The following is a 6,819-nucleotide window of genomic DNA, read 5'->3' on the forward strand; positions in this document are numbered from 1 at the left end:
ATCTATCTATCTATCTATCTATCTATCTATCTATCTATCTATCTATCTATCTATCTATCTATCTATCTATATCTATATATACGTACATATAATTTTTCCCCTCCAACTATCCAAATACTGACAAAGGTGTCATCAGTTACAAATATAATCTTTCCATGCAGGAATGTAAACAGTTCAACCTTAATAAATATCTTATGATTTTCTCTTTCCTGTTTACTTTTTCATGTTCCACTTGAGTTTTGTATTTGAAAATCAAATTTTCTATTCAGCTCTGATGTTTTCATCAAGAATGTTTGAAGGTCCTCTATTTCACTGAATGACCATTTTTTCCCCTGAAGGATTATACTCCGTTTTGCTGGGTAGGTGATTCTTGGTTGTAATCCTATCTCCTTTGCCCTCTGGAATATTATATTCCATGCCCTATGGTCCCTTAATGTAGAAGCAGCTAAATCTTGTGTTATCCTGATTGTGTTTCCACAATACTTGAATTGTTTCTTTCTGGCTGCTTGTAATATTTTCTCCTTGACCTGGGAACTCTCAAATTTGGCTGCAATATTCCTAGGAGTTTTCCTTTGGGGATCTATTTCAAGGAGGAGATTGGTGGATTCTTTCAATTTCTATTTTGCCCTCTGGTTCTAAAATGTCAGGACAGTTTTCCTGGATGATTTCTTGAAAAACGATGTCTAGGCTCTTTTTTTTGATCATGACTTTCAGATAGTCCAATAATTTTTAAATTCTCTCTCCTGGATCTATTTTTCTAGGTCAGTTGTTTTTCCAATGAGATATTTCACATTGTTTTCTATTTTTTCATTCTTTTGGATTTGTTTTAGAGTATCTTGAATTCTCATAAATTCACTAGCTTCCAATTACTCTATTCTAATTTTTAAGGAAGTATTTTCTTCAGTAATCTTTTGGACTTCCTTTTCCATTTGTCCAATTTTTCTTTTTAGGGCATTCTTCTCCTCATTGGCTTTTTGGACCTCTTTTGCCATTTGGGTTAGGCTATTTTTTTAAAGTGTTATTTTCTTCAGTATTTTTGGGGGTCTCCTTTAGCAAACTGTTGACTTGTGTTTCATGATTTTCTTGCATCACTCTCAGTTTTTCCTCTACTTCTCTTACTTGCTTCTCAAAATCCTTTTTGAGCTCTTCCAAGGCCTGGGACTGATTCATATTTTTCTTGGAGGCTTTGGATGTAGAAGCTTTGGCTTCATTGTCTTCTTCTAGTCATATGTTTTGATCTTCTTTGCCACCAAAGTAAGATAATATAGTCTGACTCTTTTTGTGCTGCTTACTCATGATCCTGGCCAATTACTTGAGTTTTAAACTCTTTGTTAAGGTAAAAGTCTGCTTCCAATGTGGAATGTACTGTCCCAAGCTTCGGGGGTTTGTACAGCTGTTTTCAGAGATACTTCTAGGGATTTGAAAATTTTCAGTTCTCCAAGGTGCTATGATAAGGGGCGAGGTGTTTTCTCTCCACTGCCACAACAAGCTCTACCACACCAGCATTCCTCCTTGCCCCAGGACCACCCCTCAGAACTGTGACCCAGATCCAAGCACTGGTAAAGCAAGAGATTCCTGCCTCAGCACTAGCAAAGAGATCCCTGCAATCCCCCTCTGATCAGCTACTTGATTCCCCCTCAGTCTGTGAGCCAGAAGCTCAGGAAAAAGCCATGGCCCCAAACCGCACTTGAGACTTGCTCCTGAGACCTAGCTCCTTCTCTCACTGCAGTCACAGACTTTTCCCACTGACCTTATAAGTTGTCTTTGGCATTGAGAAGTGTGGAAACCACCACAGCTGCCCATGATTCAGTCCTCTGAGGCCTACTCTAAGGTTGCTGTGGCCTGCATGCCCACACTGAACTGTGCTCCTCTCCCTACCTGGCGTGATACACCTTTCTGATTAACCATCCAGGCTGTCTTTGGCTGGAATTTTGTTTCACTCTGTCTTTTTGTGGGTTCTGCTGCTTTGGCATTTGTTTACAGCCATTTTTATAGGTATTTGGAGGGGTTTGGTCCAATTAAATTTTTAATCTATGCTTGCACAGTCCTTTATTAAATGTACTTTTTATTGGATTATGATCTGAAAAAGCTGCATTTCATATTTCTGCTTATTTTCATTTGGTTGTGAGGTTTTTTTGCCCTAATCCATGGTCAGTTTTTGAATAGGTGCTATATGCCACTGAGAAAAAGGTATATCCCTTTTCCTTTCCATTCAGTTTTTTCAAGAGTTGTATCATACCTAAATTTTCTAAAATTCTATTCATCTCCTTGACTTTTCTTTTTTTTCTGTTAGATTTATCTAGTTCTGAAAGGGCAAAGTTGAGGTTCCCCCACTAGTATAATTTTACTACTTTCTCCTAGCTGCCTCACATGATTGCTGTCCCTCCTATTTTTTTTACCTCAACTGAATTATGATAGATTTTGCTCCAATTGCTTACTTTTACTCTGTAAGTTTCTCTTTGCATTAAGAGTGTTTTTTGTAAGCAAGATATTGGAGAATTCTGTTTTTTTAATCTACTCTGTTATCTGCTTCTTTTTTATGGGTGAGTTCATCCCATTCACTTTCACAGGTGTGATTACTAACTATTTCCCTCCACCCATTCCCCCCCCCATTTATACTTCTCTTTCTCTTTTAGCCTGTTCCACCTCAAAAGACTGTTGTTTCATACACTGCCCTCCCAATCTTCTCTCCCTTCTATCATTCACCCTTCTCTTATCCTCCCTTTCTCTTACTTCCTTTCTTTGGGCCAGTTCTGTTGAGAATAAAGTACAAGTATTACCACTACCACCATCTTTTTGTCAGTGAAAAGCTACTCCTGTAGTGCCTCTTTTATGTGAGATAATTTACCTCATTCTCCTTCTCCTTTCCCCCTTTTCTCAGTGCATCCCTCTTTCTCATACCTTCATATTATTTTTTTTACATACTACCAAGGAGATTATAGCAATATCACAAGGATTATACACTATGACCAGATGGGATTTATAACAGGAATACAAGGTTGGTTCAATATTAGGAAAACTATCAACAAAATCAATATCCATAACAAACCCAATAGAAATCACGATTTTCTTAATAGATGCAGAAAAAGGTTTTTACGTTATACAGCATGCATTCCTATTAAATACACTAGAAAGTGTAGGAATGAAGGGAGCATTTCTTAAAATAAGCAGTATCTATCTATAACCATCAGCAAGCATGATCTGTAATGGGGATAAGCTAGAAGCCTTCCAAATAAAATTAGGGGCAAAGCAACAATGCTCATTATCACCACTATTATTCAATATAGTACTAGAAGTGTTAAGCTATTGCAATAAGAGAAGAAAAATAAATAGAAGTAATTAAAATAGGCAATGAGGAAACAAAGCTATCACTCTTTGAAGATGATATGATGGTATAGTTAGAGAACCCTAGAAAATCAACTAGAGAACTATTTGTAATAATTAACAAATTTAGCAAAGTTGCAGGCTATGAAATAAACCCACATAAATCATCAGAATTTCTTTACATGACCAACAAATCCCAGCATTGAGATAGATTCTATTTAAAATAACTGTAAAAAATAGAACATACTTGGGCATCTCCCTACCAAGACAAACCCAGAAACTACGAACATAATTACAAAACACATTTCATACAAATAAAGTTAGACTTAAGCAACTGGAAAAATATCAATTACTCATGGGTAGATTGAACCAATATAATAAGAATGACAATTCAGCTGAACTAATTTACTTATTCAGTGCCATACAAATGAAACTACCAAAAAATTATTTGATAGAGCTAGAAGAATAACAACAAAATTCATCTAGAAGAACAAAAGACCAAGAATATTAAGAGAATTAATGACAAAAATACAAAGAAAGGTGACCTAGATCTCAAACTATATCATAAAGCAGGAATCATCAAAACTATCTGGTACTGGCTAAGAAATACACTGGTGATCAGTGAAATAGATGAGGTACACAGTAGTCAATGACCATAATAACCTAGTGTCTGATAAACCCAAAGATGCCAGCTTTTGGTATAAGAACCCAGTATTTGACAAAAAAAAAAAAACTTCAGGAAAAATTGGAAAACGATAGGACAGAAGCTAGGCCTCAATCAGCACTGCTTTTTTTATAATTTATTTATTTGTTTTTAGTTTTCAACATTCACTTCAATAAAATTGAGTTTTAAATTTTCTCCCCATCTCTCCTCTCTTCCCACCCCCAATGTTAGCAACCAAAGTTCCACGAAGCTATTGGTGAACCAGAAAAAAAAAAAAACCTTTTCATTAATGTCCTAGTAAGGCCATGTGTCCCACGTGTGGGCACACCTTACAGAAGGGAGAGCAGAGCTTTTTATTCCTAAGCCCAAATCACAGTTCCCTCCCCTGTTTCCCCACTGGCTGGGTAATGCAGGGTTTATAGCCTATCTGGAGCACCTAATTTCCCCATGTGAGTCTCTGCACCATAATTACATCTTCCACTCCTCGCATTTCCTTGTCAACATCTTACAGCTGTCAATACCCCAAGCAGCTACTCATCACCCTGATGAGTGAAATGCAGAAGGAACATTCCCAACCACATTTCCTACACCAAAATGGCATATGTAATTTGATATAGTCTCTACATATACATTCATATTAAACCTATTTTCACATTAGTCGTATTGTAAATAAAAATTAGTACTGATGGGAGAAAACACTAGAAAGAGGAAACAAAAAAAAGAAAAAAAAAGAGTGCAAATAATATGCTTCAATCTGCATTCAGATTCCATAGTTCTTTTTCTGGTTGTGGACAACATTTTACATAATCAATCTTTTGGAGTTGTCTTAGATTCTTGCATTGATAGGAAGAGATGTCTATCAAAGTTAGTCATCACACATTGTGGCTGTTACTGTGTACAATGCTCTTCTGGTTCAGCTCATTTCACTCAGCATCAATTCATATAAGTCTTTCCAGGTTTTTCTGAAGTCTGCCTGCTCATCATTTCTTATAGAACAATAGTATTCCATTACATTTATATACCACAACTTGTTCAGTCATTCCCCAAATGCTGAGTATCCCCTCAATCTCCAATTCTTGACCACCACAAAAACAGCTGCTAGAAATATTTTTGCACATGTGGGTCTTTTTCCCATTTGTATGCTCTCTTTGGGATGCAGATCTAGAAGTAGAATTGCTGGGTCAAAGGGTATGCATGGTTTTATATCCCTTCTGGCATAGTTCCAAATTGTTCTCTAGAATGGTTGGATCATTTCACACCTCCACCAAAAATGCATTTCTGTTCCAATTTTCCTACATCTTCTCCAACATTTATCATTTTCTTGTTCTGTCATGTTAGCCAATCTAATAGTGATACCTCAAAGTTGTTTTGATTTGCATTTGTCTAATCAATAGTGATTTAGAGCAGTTTTTCATATAACTATAGATAGCTTTCATTTCTTCATCTGAAAACTGCCTGTTCATATCCTTTGACCATTTATCAATTGGTGAATGACTTGTATTCTTACAAATTTGACTCTGTTCTCTATATATTTTAGAAATGAGGCCTTTATCAGAGACACTGGTTATAAAAATTCCTTCCCAGGTTTCTGCTTCCCTCCTAATCTTGGTTGTATTGGTTTTGTTTATGCAAAAAAATTCTCATTTTAATGTAATAAGAATCATCCATTTTGCATTTCATAATGTTTTCTATCTCTCTTTTTTAATAAATTCTTCTATTCTCCATAAATCTGACAGGTAAACTATTCCCTGCTCTCCCAGTTTTCTTATAGTGTCAGCCTTTATATCTAAATTGTGTACCCATTTTGACTATATTTTGGTATATCATGTAGGATGTTGCTCTATGCCTAGTTTCTGCAATACTGTTTTCCAGTTTTCTCAGCAATTTTTGTCAAATATTGAGCTCTTATCCCAGAAGCTGGTGTCTTTGAGTTTATCGAACAGATTACTATAGTCATTGATTACTGTGTCTTGTGTACCTAACCTGTTCCACTGATCCACCATCTATTTCTTAGCCAGTACCAAGTCATTTTGATGATTTCTGCTTTATAATAAAATTTAAGAACTGGCATGGCTAGGCCATCTTCCCTTGCATTTCTTTTCATTAATTCCCTTGACATTCTGTTCCTTCTGTTTTTCCAGATGAATTTTATTATTTTTTCTAGCTCTACAAAATAATTATTTGGTAGTTTGATTGGTATGGCATGGAATAAGTAAATTAATTTAGGTAGAACTGTCATTTTTATTATATTAGCTCAACCTACTCATGAGCAAGTGTTGTTTTTCCAGTTATTTAGATCTGAGTTTATATTGTGTGAAAAGTGTTTTGTAATTATGTTCAGAGTTCCTGGGTTTGTTTTGGCAGGTAGACTCCAAAATATTTTATAATGTCTACAGTAACTTTAAATGGAATTTCTTTATCTTTTGCTGTTGGGCTTTATTAGTAATATAAAGAAATGATGATGATTTATGTGGGTTTGTTTTATAGCCTGCAACTTTGCTAAAGTTGTTTATTATTTTGAGTATTTTTTTACTTGACTCTCCTGGAGTCTCTAAGTGTATGATCATATCATCCTCAAAGAGTGATAGTGTTGTTTGCTCATTGCCCATTCTAGTTCCTTCAATTTCTTTTTGTTTTCTTATTGATGAAGCTGATATTTCTAGTGCATTATTGAATAACAAAAGTGATAATGGACATCTTTTTTTTAACCCAGATCTTACTGGAAATGCTTCTAGCTTATCCCCATTACATATAATGCTTGCTGATGGTTTTAAGTAGATGCTACTTATCATTTTAAGGAAGATTCCATTTATTCCTATGCTTTTTAGGTT

This window comes from Vombatus ursinus, unplaced genomic scaffold, assembly GCF_900497805.2.
Source record: "Vombatus ursinus unplaced genomic scaffold, bare-nosed wombat genome assembly UNPS02004213.1, whole genome shotgun sequence".
Classification (NCBI taxonomy): Eukaryota; Metazoa; Chordata; class Mammalia; order Diprotodontia; family Vombatidae; genus Vombatus; species Vombatus ursinus.